Genomic DNA, 12,136 nt, shown 5'->3' with positions numbered 1-12,136 from the left:
TGTTTTGCAAATAATATTTCCCTCTTTGCTGTTTGTGTAAGTGCAGTATTCAGAGCTGCCCGAAGGGCTGTCATTCTTTGTAATTTGGCAATAGAGGGCCTATCAACGTATGCTGTATCATCTGCCTTCAAATGAGCCTCGAGTAGACGCTGTTGTTCTTCCTATTTTTTGCTGGGTCGCCACGTATGAAATGATGAGACCTCGCACATTAGTCTTAATGGTCTCCCACATCATAGACGGGTTACTGGCCTTGCCTGAGTTAATTTCCAAAAAGGTTTTGAATTCTTGAGAGAAATATTTTAGGAATTTACTATCCTTCATTAAGAAAGAATTCACATAACAATGTCAGGAGCTTGTCTCATCTGCCCTCGTATTAATTTCCATATATACTGCAGCATGATCAGAGATTATTATATTACCTATTTTGCAGGATAATATGGAGTTCAGAAAGGTCAAAGGAGCTAAAAAAATCAATTCTGGTATGACACTTATGTGAGTTAGAGTTGAAAGTAAAGACTCCGCCATGCGGATGAAGGCACCTCCACACATCTACTAACCTTAGCTCCTTATTCAAATCTGCCAATTGTCTGGATCTAAGAGATATACCCGCAGTACTCTTGAATATCCTGTCTATCTCTGGGTCCATAGTACAATTATGATCTCCTCCTGTCATTGTGTGATGAGACCCAAAAGCCATCAGTTTGGAGAACCCCACCCAAATTAAAGATCGTATGAAACAACTTGGGGTTGTTTTCATTGGAGAAAAGAAGGTTTAGGGGGACTTGATAGAGGTGTATAAGATGATTAGGGGTTTAGATAGGGTCGACAGTGAGAACCTTTTTCCACGTATGGAGTCAGCTATTACAAGGGGGCATAGCTTTAAATTAAGGGGGGTAGGTATAGGACAGATGTTAGGGGTAGGTTCTTTACTCAGCGAGTCGTGAGTTCATGGAATGCCCTGCCAGTAGCAGTGGTGGACTCTCCCTCATTATGGGCATTTAAGCGGGCATTGGATAGGCATATGGAGGATAGTGGGCTAGTGTAGGTTAGGTGGGCTTGGATCGGCGCAACATCGAGGGCCGAAGGGCCTGTACTGCGCTGTATTCTTCTATGTTCTATGTTCTATGTTCTAATGCTTCCATTATAAATTTGAACGGATGTGCTCGGGAACAACAATGATTCAAAATTCCATACTCCTCTACATTTATGTGGGCTTTAATCAGTATATACTGTCCAGATTGATCTTTTATCTGACTTAAGATTTTGAAAGGAAGGTTCTTCCGAATGAGAATGACAACTCCCCTACTTTTGGAACTAAAAGATAAAAAGAAGGCCTGATCAAATCCTCCTTGTTGGAATTTGAAGTGCTCTTTATCCAGTAAGTGTTTCTTCTGTAAGATAGCTATATCAACCCTTTCATTTTTAAGGTTTCATAGTATTTTCTACCTTTTGATTGGTGAATTATTCCCCTTGACGTTCCAGGTGCACCAGATAATCGAAGGACTAACCATGATCATCCAGGCAATACCAAGACCCCCCGGGAGGAAGAACCCCACCCAAAATACCCCGAGCTCCGACCGTAGAAAATTCGCACAAGTAGAAATTCTTTAACACCTTAACGACAAAATCTATTTCTAAATAAGAAAAATATAAAACACATTTAAAAGGATATTTTCCGCCTTGTTCTCAGGGGGCATCACCACCTGTCAATAAACCCACCGTATCCTCTCCCAACCAGAAACCCGCCCTCGACCCAGGCACCACATAATAGGGTAAATAAATTCACGTGTGCCATAAAACCAGGTTTAAAAGTGAGTTCCCCACTCCCCATGCCCACCAACACTTGAATACGTGTAGTATATATAATACAAAGTATAAACATAAAAAACTATAAAGTTACAATCCTGGCAAGTAATAAATAACTAAGTATAATTACAGAAGGAAAAAAAAATCCCGCTCTAAAAAGAAATGAGGAAGGACTCAGCAAACCCTCACCCCACCCCCCCACCCCCCCCCCACACACACACACACACACGCATCAACTAAGCCACCCTGCCTGTACAAAATAAGAAAATCACGTAGTGGATAACAAATAAGCCCTCCTCCCTACTCCCTGGAGGCGATATTAAACAATAAGGGGGATAAAAAGGGAAAAAAAAGTTAAACCCGGATGGGGGGTGGAAAATAGCATCATTAGCCATACAGTTTAATTCTTACAGTCTATTTAAGAGAGTCCAGAAATTATTTACCCTTCTCTGGTGATCCAAAGTTATAAACGGATCCTTCACGGCTGTAGCGCAGCGTTGCTGTGGAACACAAGGAATATTGGATGTTTAAGTCTCTCAGACGCTTCTTCACCTCATCAAATGCCTTTCTTTTGCAGAGCACAGCTGGAGAAAAATCTTGAAATAGCATAATCCTAGACGCCTTGTACGCCTTGGCCTGGGGACCCTTTCCCACGCTTATAGAGACTTCCAGGAGCATCTGCTTCTCTCTATAGCATTGGAGTCAGAACAGAACCGGGTGTGGGTGCTGGTCCAAGCCGGGCCTGCGGATAGCAAACCGGTGAGCCAAATTAATCCACGTCTGGCCTGGTCCAGACTCCAGCTTTAATATTTCAGGGACCCATTGCCCCCAAAAAAACTGCCAGCTGTCCTTCCCCTTCTCGTTCAGGAAGGCCCAGCAACCGGATATATTTTCGATGACCCCGATTGTCGAATTCATTCATTGATCTGTCATTCAAGTCTGGAAAATACATTGGCAATCATGTTTTCAAGACCTGCCACGTGCACAATTTTCAAATTGAATTGCTGTAACTCCAGGCTCCAGCTAAACAGTCTCGCATTTTTGTCCATAAGTTTCTCCAAACATTTCAATGGGTTATGGTCAGTGTACATGGTTGCCTCAGATGTGTTGCTGGTAATATAAACACTGAAATGTTGTAGTGCCAACACAAAGCTCAGTCTCTTTTTCAACTGTTGAATAATGAATTGAAATATCCAATAGGTCTTTCTGTTTTCTTGCCGTCTTGCTGCAGTAGTCCAGCACCGATACGCAGATCACTCACATTGAAAGCCACCTTGAGTGGTTTTGCATAATCAGGTGTGTCTGATACTGGGACATATTTCATGCTGTCAAATGCCGTCTGACTGTCCTCTGTACAGTGAATTTTCTTGCCTTTCTTTAACAAGCGGAGCAGTCATGTTGCGAAAATGTGGCATAAACCTTCGATAAAATACACACAGTTCCAGGAAGCATAATGCTGCTCATTTTGTCAACGGTATGGGAAATTCCCCAATTACCTTCACTTTTGCATCCCATGTCACCGTTTACCTATGTCTAATAGCATGGCCCAGGAAGGTGACGTTTGCTCTGGCAAATTCACTTTTCGCTAGGTTTACCACCAAGCCTGCCTTCTGAAGTCGATAGAGAAAGTCTGATAAATGCTGTAAGTGGTCTTTCCATGAATGACTAAAAACCAGGAGGTCATCAATGTACACCACACGTTGGATATCTGGCAACTTATTGGTTAGTCCCTGAAACGTGGCCGGCACATGTTTCACACCAAATGTAAGCTGCTTGTCCCAAATTCTCAACACAGTCTTCCAAACGTGAAACTGGGTATACATCAATCTTTTTAACTGCATTGAATTTATGATAGTCCACACATTACCGTTGGGTGCCATTTGGTTTTGGTACAATGAGTATGGGAGAGCTCCAATAACTGTAACGCATGTTGATTATGTCATCTCAGAGCATGCATTCAATCTCTTTCTACGCCTGTGCCAACATTGGAAGATTATGTCTGTAAAGATGTTGTTTAATCATAACAGCAACTCCTATAGCTTCATTATGCACAGTTGGGTTAGTACATCCAAGTTAATTACTGCATATCTCCCCATGTGATAATAATAACTCTTTCTGGTCATTTCAATTTTTGTCAGGAAAGTAGCTCAATAATGTATCTCAATTTTAGACAACTACCTCATTGTCCACTTTAATTTGAGGAATGGCCGATTCAGAAGCCTCTGAACTTGGTTCTTCCTTCTGTGACACAAACATTAAAAGCTTCTCCTGTTGCTTTCTTCCCGATCAAAATATCTTTTGAGCGTATTCCCATGACAAACGCTGTGAGAGTTTTTTTTTCTGTCTGGAGTTCTTATCAAGTAATTACCCTCACTCAATATCCTTTGTATTTCATAATTTCCACTTGCTTTTCAAGATTCACCTACCGCTGGAAGTAACAGTAATGCCTTATCCCTGATCGGAAAATTGCAATTGTTTGATTTCCTGCCAGCTTTCTGTTTAATTGCATGCTGCAATACTTTTAAATGCTGTCTAGACAATCCCCCAGTGCTATTAATCATTCCTTAAAGTGTGACCTTTAAATACAGATTTACTATTTTCTCCTTAATCGGTTTTAATGCCCAAAAACTAATACAAATTTACTGAATTTGTTCTGTTAATTTGGTGCACCCCTGATCACAAAAAGGATAAATGGAATTCCCTTACGCTAATCATCTGGATAATCCTGAGCATAAGTCCTCAACATGGTCTTTAATATTTAATGTCACCTTTCTAGCGCTCCCTTCAATTTTGCATGGTACGCAGTAGATTTGAATTGCTTCATTCCAAAGACATTATAGTAAATAATTTGGATGTGAAGTTTGAACCTTGATCTCACTGCATCTCTATTGGTAGTCCTTATCTATTTTTAAAACAGAGTAGTTCCTCTGCAATTCTTTTAGCTGTGATATTGCATTTTGGGATAGCTTCTGGAAATCTAGTCGATGCATCCAGTATTGTTATAAAATGCCGTTGCCCATTTCTTTGGTTTGAGGTTGGGGAGCTGGCCAATTAATTAAAACTTTGTAAAAGGCTCCTCAAATGCAGTAATTGTTAAGAAAAGTGCAGGTTTTATTATCACTTGTGTTTTTGCAATTGCCTGACATGTACGACACGTCCGCCAAAATTCAACTACTTCCTTTTGCAGTCCAAGCCAATAAAAATGTCCCTGTATTTAACCCTGTGTTTTCCTCCCTCCTAACTGCGTTCTAGCTGGTAGCTCATGCACCATTCGCATCACCTCCTTTCTGTATCCCATGGACAATACGATTTGATGAACTTCTGCCCAATGATCATTTCTTTGAATATGTGATAGTCTCCATTTCCTTATGAGGACATCATTTTAAGGGTAATAACACTCATGGATGCATTCAAAATTCCGAATGCATATGCTTTTTGATATAATTGCTTTAACCTTTTATCTTTCTGCTGTAACTCAATTACTTTAGCTGAGCTACAAATGTTTGAACTCCTCCAAATTAATTGTCTCTCGAAGAGCATCGTAGGTTTGCTCTCTTTTTGAAGCTCTTATCCATCCACCAAAATTACTTTGTTTCATCCTTTCAGACTCAATATGAGTTTGACCAGGACCCCTCCTTAGATTCCTGAAACGTTGTCTGTAGGATTCTGGCACAAGGTCATATGCACTTTCTTTACCTCCTCATACTCCCCAGATCTTTCGTCTGATAGTGTTGTGAATACCTCACGAGCTCTTCCAATCATGGTTGGTTTGGATCAACAAGACCCGCAAGGCCATTGGCCACTACAATGTTTTAGCCATTTTTTCATATTAAATGAAAAAGATTTCCTTGTTCTATTCATCATTTTAGGCAAGGCGTGAATATACTTAAAATGTTTCTCACCAGGCTTTTGACTACCATGGGTTTGGTCCTCCTCACTCTGCTCCTTACTAAGCTCACCTTCAGCCTTCATCTCCATCCTTTTAAGATGACCTTCTATTCGAAGTGCCCATCTCTGACGGTCAAACGACTCTCCTTTTCTTTCTTTCCGCGAAAGCTATTTGTTATTTTTTTTCTTTTTCCTCTGCTAAAACTATTCGTTGTCTTTCTCCTTCTTCTGATTCTAGTCGTAACTCAAACTGGTTCATTTCTGCTTCTAACTCAAACTGCTTCATTTGCGATTGAGGTTTAGTCATCTCCACAGATCCTGATGGAGTTTCCAGCAAATTTGAATGCTGAGCTACTGCTGCAATCATCTCATCTGTCCTCACATTTGGAGGTAGCTTCAACTCCAGCTCGTCTATTAATTCTCGCAGCTTGAACTTATGTGCATTTTGTAAAACCCCCCAAGGTCAATTCTTCCATCTCCAAAACGTCCTTGGTGACTGCAAGAGCCATTGCTATTTAAGTTCTGTTTCCCCAGTAAATCAACACACGAAATAAAACACACTAATACTTGCCACTCACCGCCGAAATCCCACAAAGGGCCCCCAATTTGTTATGGAGCAGGCCCGACCTTCAAAACATTTTAAAGCAGGTATCCCTTATCATAACTTCGCTATTTGTTGAGGGTTATTATATAGTGGATATTCCCAGAGTGAATTAACTGGTCAGGATGCCGAGTTGGGAACAAACAGACTTTATTTAACAAATTATAAAATGTAACACAAGGAACAGAAAATAGAATACCTGTATATGTTATCCTATCCAAACCTGACAGGATATCACGTCTTAAGGATGCTGTTCCAAAATACTTGCAACAATCCTAGTAAACGAATAGCTTTGCACAAAGAATAAAACTGACAAAAAGGCGAACAGATGATAAATTCAGAAGAGCAGAAGGAGTGGGAGAGCATCCAGTTACAAAAGTGACCCTGACTAAACTAACCCCAGAATTGCACCGACCTGTCCAGCCAGAGAGCTGGCCAGGTCCGCTTGAATATACAAGTTTCTGTTTCAAAACTTGAAAGTCTTGTAGCTGAGACATTATCTGTTATGTATAAACGAAATGATCCACATGAATCTTTCAAAATTCTGGCACGTTGGAACCTTGTGTTATTTAGGTCCTCTTTAAGGAAAAAAAAAACAAAAACAACGTAAACTTGTAAAAGGACCGACTTTGTGACTACATGCCACGTTTGGTTTTGGACTGAAGACAAAACATTTAAGTCCTACTGATTTGAAGCCAATAAAATGTACTAAGGTATTTTCCAGTTTACATAAAACAGTGCTGACTCGCATTGGGTGTTGAAAATATCAAACTGTCTCATTAGTGCAAGCAGAGGAATGCCCAGGCAGTTCCACACTTCCTGTGTATTGGAGTGCAAGTATGCCCACTCAGAATTTGTTGGTTGGTACCTGTTCTAGTCGAGGAGATAACAGCACACTAACAGCAATGAGATGGGGTTTTCTGTGGGTGGTCGTGGTGGGAGGTTCAGGCAGATATAGCATTGCAAACGGACAACACTGCAGAATCATCCAGCCTGCTGTCAGAAAACACCCATCATTGTCCCTCACAACGAACTTCAGGACAGCAATAGGTGATGGGAAATATGACCAATAGACAGCGATGTCAACATTCAATTCAATCTCGTTGTTATTGTGAACAGAAGGTACCATACTGAAAGGAGTTAACTGGATCTGTTTGTTTATTGACTGTGACTGATGTCAGTCTCCATGGATCCTAATTGTGTCACTGGACGGTTTCTCTCTTCTATTAGTTAGGTACTTCTTGCAATGCATTATTCCATTATTGCTGCAGATGTGTCACCTCCAACACTAACAGTGATCAGCAGCTGCAGAGACAGGGAAACGAGAGATCAGAACCTGAGAATAGGCGGCAAGTTCCAGCAATGTATCAGAATCTGAGATCAATAGACTGGAATGTTCCACCAATGGATCAGAATCTGAGAACAGTAGACTGGAATGCGGTAATAATGGACAGGAGTTTATCCTTGGCTCATTTCTATCTTACCTGGTTTGGGCACATGTTATCATATCGGATATTAGGTGTACTGCTGATTATTCAGGCGGGCTACTATCCCATGCTCGCTATTGTTGGTGTTCCTGGTAAGTCTCTCCATCTCTATCTATATATTAATCCCATAAGCCATGGTGAACTTCATTTTATTTCTGTTGTCTATATTTGGCAAGAATGAAAACTATTGTCTTCAGTTTCACATGCAAATTCATTCATTACCGCAAGTTTCAGGACTGGCTGCATACCTGCCCTCACAAACATCCGAGAACAAGACTGATCACAATCGCGAAGTACCAATTTGCCCTGAATTAATTTATGTCTTGGTATTCACTCCATCACCAAAGCTACCCACTACCAGCACCATCATATTCCCAGTCCCCAGCTTGACATTAGTGTGGTTGCTAAATAAACCATTATCCATGCCTCGGTAAAATTCAGACTCCATGGTTCCAGCTCTCTCCTAATCACTCTTTCTGTTACAAAATGTTTCCATCACAACGTTGTTATTGTCTCTAAAGTAAATCCATGACAGGGACAGTGTGTCAGAGAAGTAATGTTGCTGGACATGTAATTCCGTGGCCAAAGTTACTACACTAAAGACACTGCTTAAATTCTACCTCAGATGATATCAGAAATGAAATTCCAATAACAAGAATTAAAAATAAAAGTGAATTTCACCAATATAGACCATAACACCGCCAGCACCTTGTCGCTAAGTTTATCTGTTCCTTTGTTATCTTTTGTTAAAGAAATTTAACATTATTGTCTAGTCGGGCTTAAGACTGAAGTCAGACTCAGCAATATGCTTGGCTCTATACTTCATGAAAGAATTACCTCACAGGAAAGGGTAGTTAGTGAGGTCAACAAATGCTGCCCCTGTCAGCGATGCCATTTAATAACAACATTAAAGGGTAAATACAACAAATAATGATGCAAGAGATCGGAATGAAATAGAACGTGAAAGTGCCAGAGAAACTGAGCAGATTTGTCAGCCTCGGATAGAGAGGAAAACAGAATTGGCAATTCGAGTCTACTGACCATACATCAGAACTGAACATGACTGGGGATTAGTGTAATTGCTGCTGGTGACAGAGCTGTCTGCTGTGACGAGGAGGACTGAGTTGAATAAATCGAGAAAGAGAGAGATGAAAAAAAAAGCAAACAAGGGGATCGTTGCTGACCAACTGAAATGGAAGTATAAATCAAGTTTAGTCTTGTTTATTTTTCTCCTGTCGCCATATTAACAAAAATCATACCATCTATGTGTACATCAAAGTGAGTAATGTCCCTTTGCCATTTGCCTGAGTATAATCATTTTCTTTCTATCGTTAATGGGTTGCTGGGACAACATTTAATTTCCTTTCCTCATTGCACTTGAGAAGGCATTGGTGAGCTGCCTTTCCTGACCACTTCAGTCGGTGGGCTGTAAGTAGTCAGTGCTTAGTTCTGTCTGGTTTAATTTCTTTGAGACATTATGATCTTTGATACAACTGAACCGCAGGCTTGGCCATTTCAAACTGCACCTGAGACTTAAAAACATTGCAATGGATCTAGAGTTACATATAAACTCGGTGAAGCTGATAGATTACCTTCCCTGAAGTGCATTAGGGTACCAGGTAGAGTTTTTTTTCTGACAATTTACAATGGTTTCATTGGACACTTAAGTCCTGATATTTTGTGGAATTCAAATTCCAGCATTTTCTGTAGTGGAATTCAAATCTAGGCCCTTCGGTAATTACCTGGGTCCCTGGATTAATTGTCCAGAAATAATACAGCTAGGCCATCACGTCCTCAGCATCTCCAACCATCTCTAATGGTAATAGTGGTGTTGCAGTTGGCGTGGCTGTGCTTGAAGCATCGCGGTTTGCAAAGCAAAGAAATGATTTGGCAAAACATACCATCCTTCTAATTTTGTATTTGTGAGAAGGCGAGATGATGGGAAGTGCTCTTGATGAAAAGGACCTGGATGTCCTTGGTCATGAGTCACTAACCGAATTCATACGGAGCAGTAATTAATCAGCACGGTAAATATGTGCTGTCCTTCATTGCAAACTGATTAAAGCATATGAACGTTGACACCTTCCTGCAGTTGTAGAGTGATATTGAGAAAGTACTTGGGGCGCTGTGAACAGATTTTCTCTCCTTTTTAAGGAATGATCTCCTTGTCACAATGAGACAGTGTAAAGGAGTTGCACGAGCCTTATCCCTGCATTGATGGCACCATGATGACGGTGTGAAGAAAATGAGTATTTAATCTGTAATGCTACAAAAAAATAAAAAAGTGATTGCAATAAAACTTGAACTTTAAGGATCAAAACAAAACATTGATGGCATGAAATATAACGTGTTTTCCCGCAATGCATGTTTTCATATTTGGGCAAATACATGGATAAGAAACGTTGAGCAGGATAAGCGCCAAGTGTAAGGGAATGGTTTTAGCAAGGATGGACATATTGGTCGGTATAGACCAGTTAGGCTGAAGGGCCTGTCTCCGCGCTGAAGGATTCTATGAAACTATGGTAGTTTACATATCTCTGTGGAGCCCCCATATTGGTTGCGAGAGAGCTCCTGGTTCTGAATAAACTCTCACCATCTCAATGTACAGTTGGAGCGAGACCCTGCACTGAGCATCACATTGTTCTCAAACCGGCCAGTAGCCACACTCTGTTAGAGTTGGCCATTCCTAAAATGTTTTTGATCTCCATGCAGAACACTAGACTGTCTTCTCTGAGTTGGAACATGCCTCCTTGCGACTTGGTACAAACCATCTGCTGTGCCTCCTTGCCATCAGCAAACCACGTTAATGTAACACTTATGTACCATTAGCAATGGAGCCATAAGGGACAACATGGAGTAGTCTGTCTGTGCAGTCTCTGCTTCATTGGTTTTTCGTGTTGCAGCATTAATGACATCCTCCTATTGCAGTATAACAGTTTGGAGGGGCTGAATGGCTTCTTGTGTTCATGTGTCAGTGTTTCGAGGGGCTGAATGTCCTACTTCTAGTCCCAGGGAAGAGGGTCATTATTGAGAGACCCATGTTTCCTGATTACTAGCGTGTTGTGCTGACTGGACTCCTTATCTTCCTGTGTAATAATAGACAAAAAGGAGGCTGGAAGGACACAGCAAACCAGGCAGCATCAGGAGGTGTAGAAGTCGACATTTCAGGTATAACCGATCTTCAGGATTGTGGGTGGAGGTAGAGGGAGCTGCAGATAAAGAGGGACGGGAGACGTTGGGCTGGAGAGAGCAGCGGGATGATGAGACAGGGATTGGTGGACACAAGTAGTGAATGCAACCTGCTTGGTCAATGGGAGGGATGAATCCGTTTGGTAGCTGGAAGGCAGGGTCGTTAGGTGGAATAGAAGAAAGGGGGAGGGGCGGGAAAGGGAGCAGGGGTATGGCTGTGAAGTTTATTAAAAATTGGAGAACTCAATATTGAGTCCTCCAGGCAGTAGGTGCCCAGGCAGAAGATAAGGTGCTGTCCCTCCAATTTGCGGTCTGACTCACGGCAGCAACAGAGGAAGGCAAGGATAGTCATGTTGGAAAGACATTGAGAAGGGGAACTGAAATGGATGGTGACTGGGATGTCAGGTCGGCCCCTTTGTGCCCAACTGTGATGCTCAGAGAAATGTACCCTTAGTTTATGTTTAGTCTCCCTAATGTAGAGAAGACCACATTGGGAGTACCTGATGCAGTAAACTAGGTTGGAGGAAAGGCAGGTGAACCTCCGTTTCACCCGTTTGGGCCGCTGGATGGATGTGAGGGAGGTGGTGTGCAAGCGGGTAATGCACATTTTCAGTTTGCAGCGGCAGTGCCAGTGGGGATTGGAGGATTTGGTGAAAAGTGTGGCACGAACCAAAGATTAGCGAAGGGAATGGTCCTTGTGGAAGATGTGCCAGTTGGTGGGATCCAACCCAGTTTACTGTATCTGGTGCTCCCGATGTGGTCTTCTCCACATCGGGGAAACCAAATGTAAACTAAGCGAATGTTTTGCTGAGCATCTCAGTTGGGAATGTAAGGACTGACATGAGCTAGCAGTCACTGCCTATTTCAATTCCCCCTCTCACGCCCTTTCCAACGTGGCCGTCCTTGACTTCCTCCATTGCCACAATGAAACAAACCGCAAATTGGACGAACAACACTTCATCTTTCGCCTGGGCAGCCTACAGCCCGGGGGACTGAACATTATTATCCCCAGTCTCAAATTACCGCCCTTCCAATCCCCCCAAATAGATTCCCAGCCCCTCCTCCTCCCTTCCATTCCTCTGATCAGCCCTTCTGCCAACTATCAACTAGATTCATTCCTCCTATCGACCAACCCGGTCATACCCTCTACCTGTGTTCACCTATG

Source organism: Chiloscyllium plagiosum, unplaced genomic scaffold, assembly GCF_037043375.1.
Source record: "Chiloscyllium plagiosum isolate Xiang-an unplaced genomic scaffold, Cpla_swu_hap1 HiC_scaffold_44, whole genome shotgun sequence".
Taxonomy (NCBI): Eukaryota; Metazoa; Chordata; class Chondrichthyes; order Orectolobiformes; family Hemiscylliidae; genus Chiloscyllium; species Chiloscyllium plagiosum.
The sequence above is the reverse complement of the archived record's forward strand: the minus strand, read 5'-3'. Positions refer to the sequence as shown.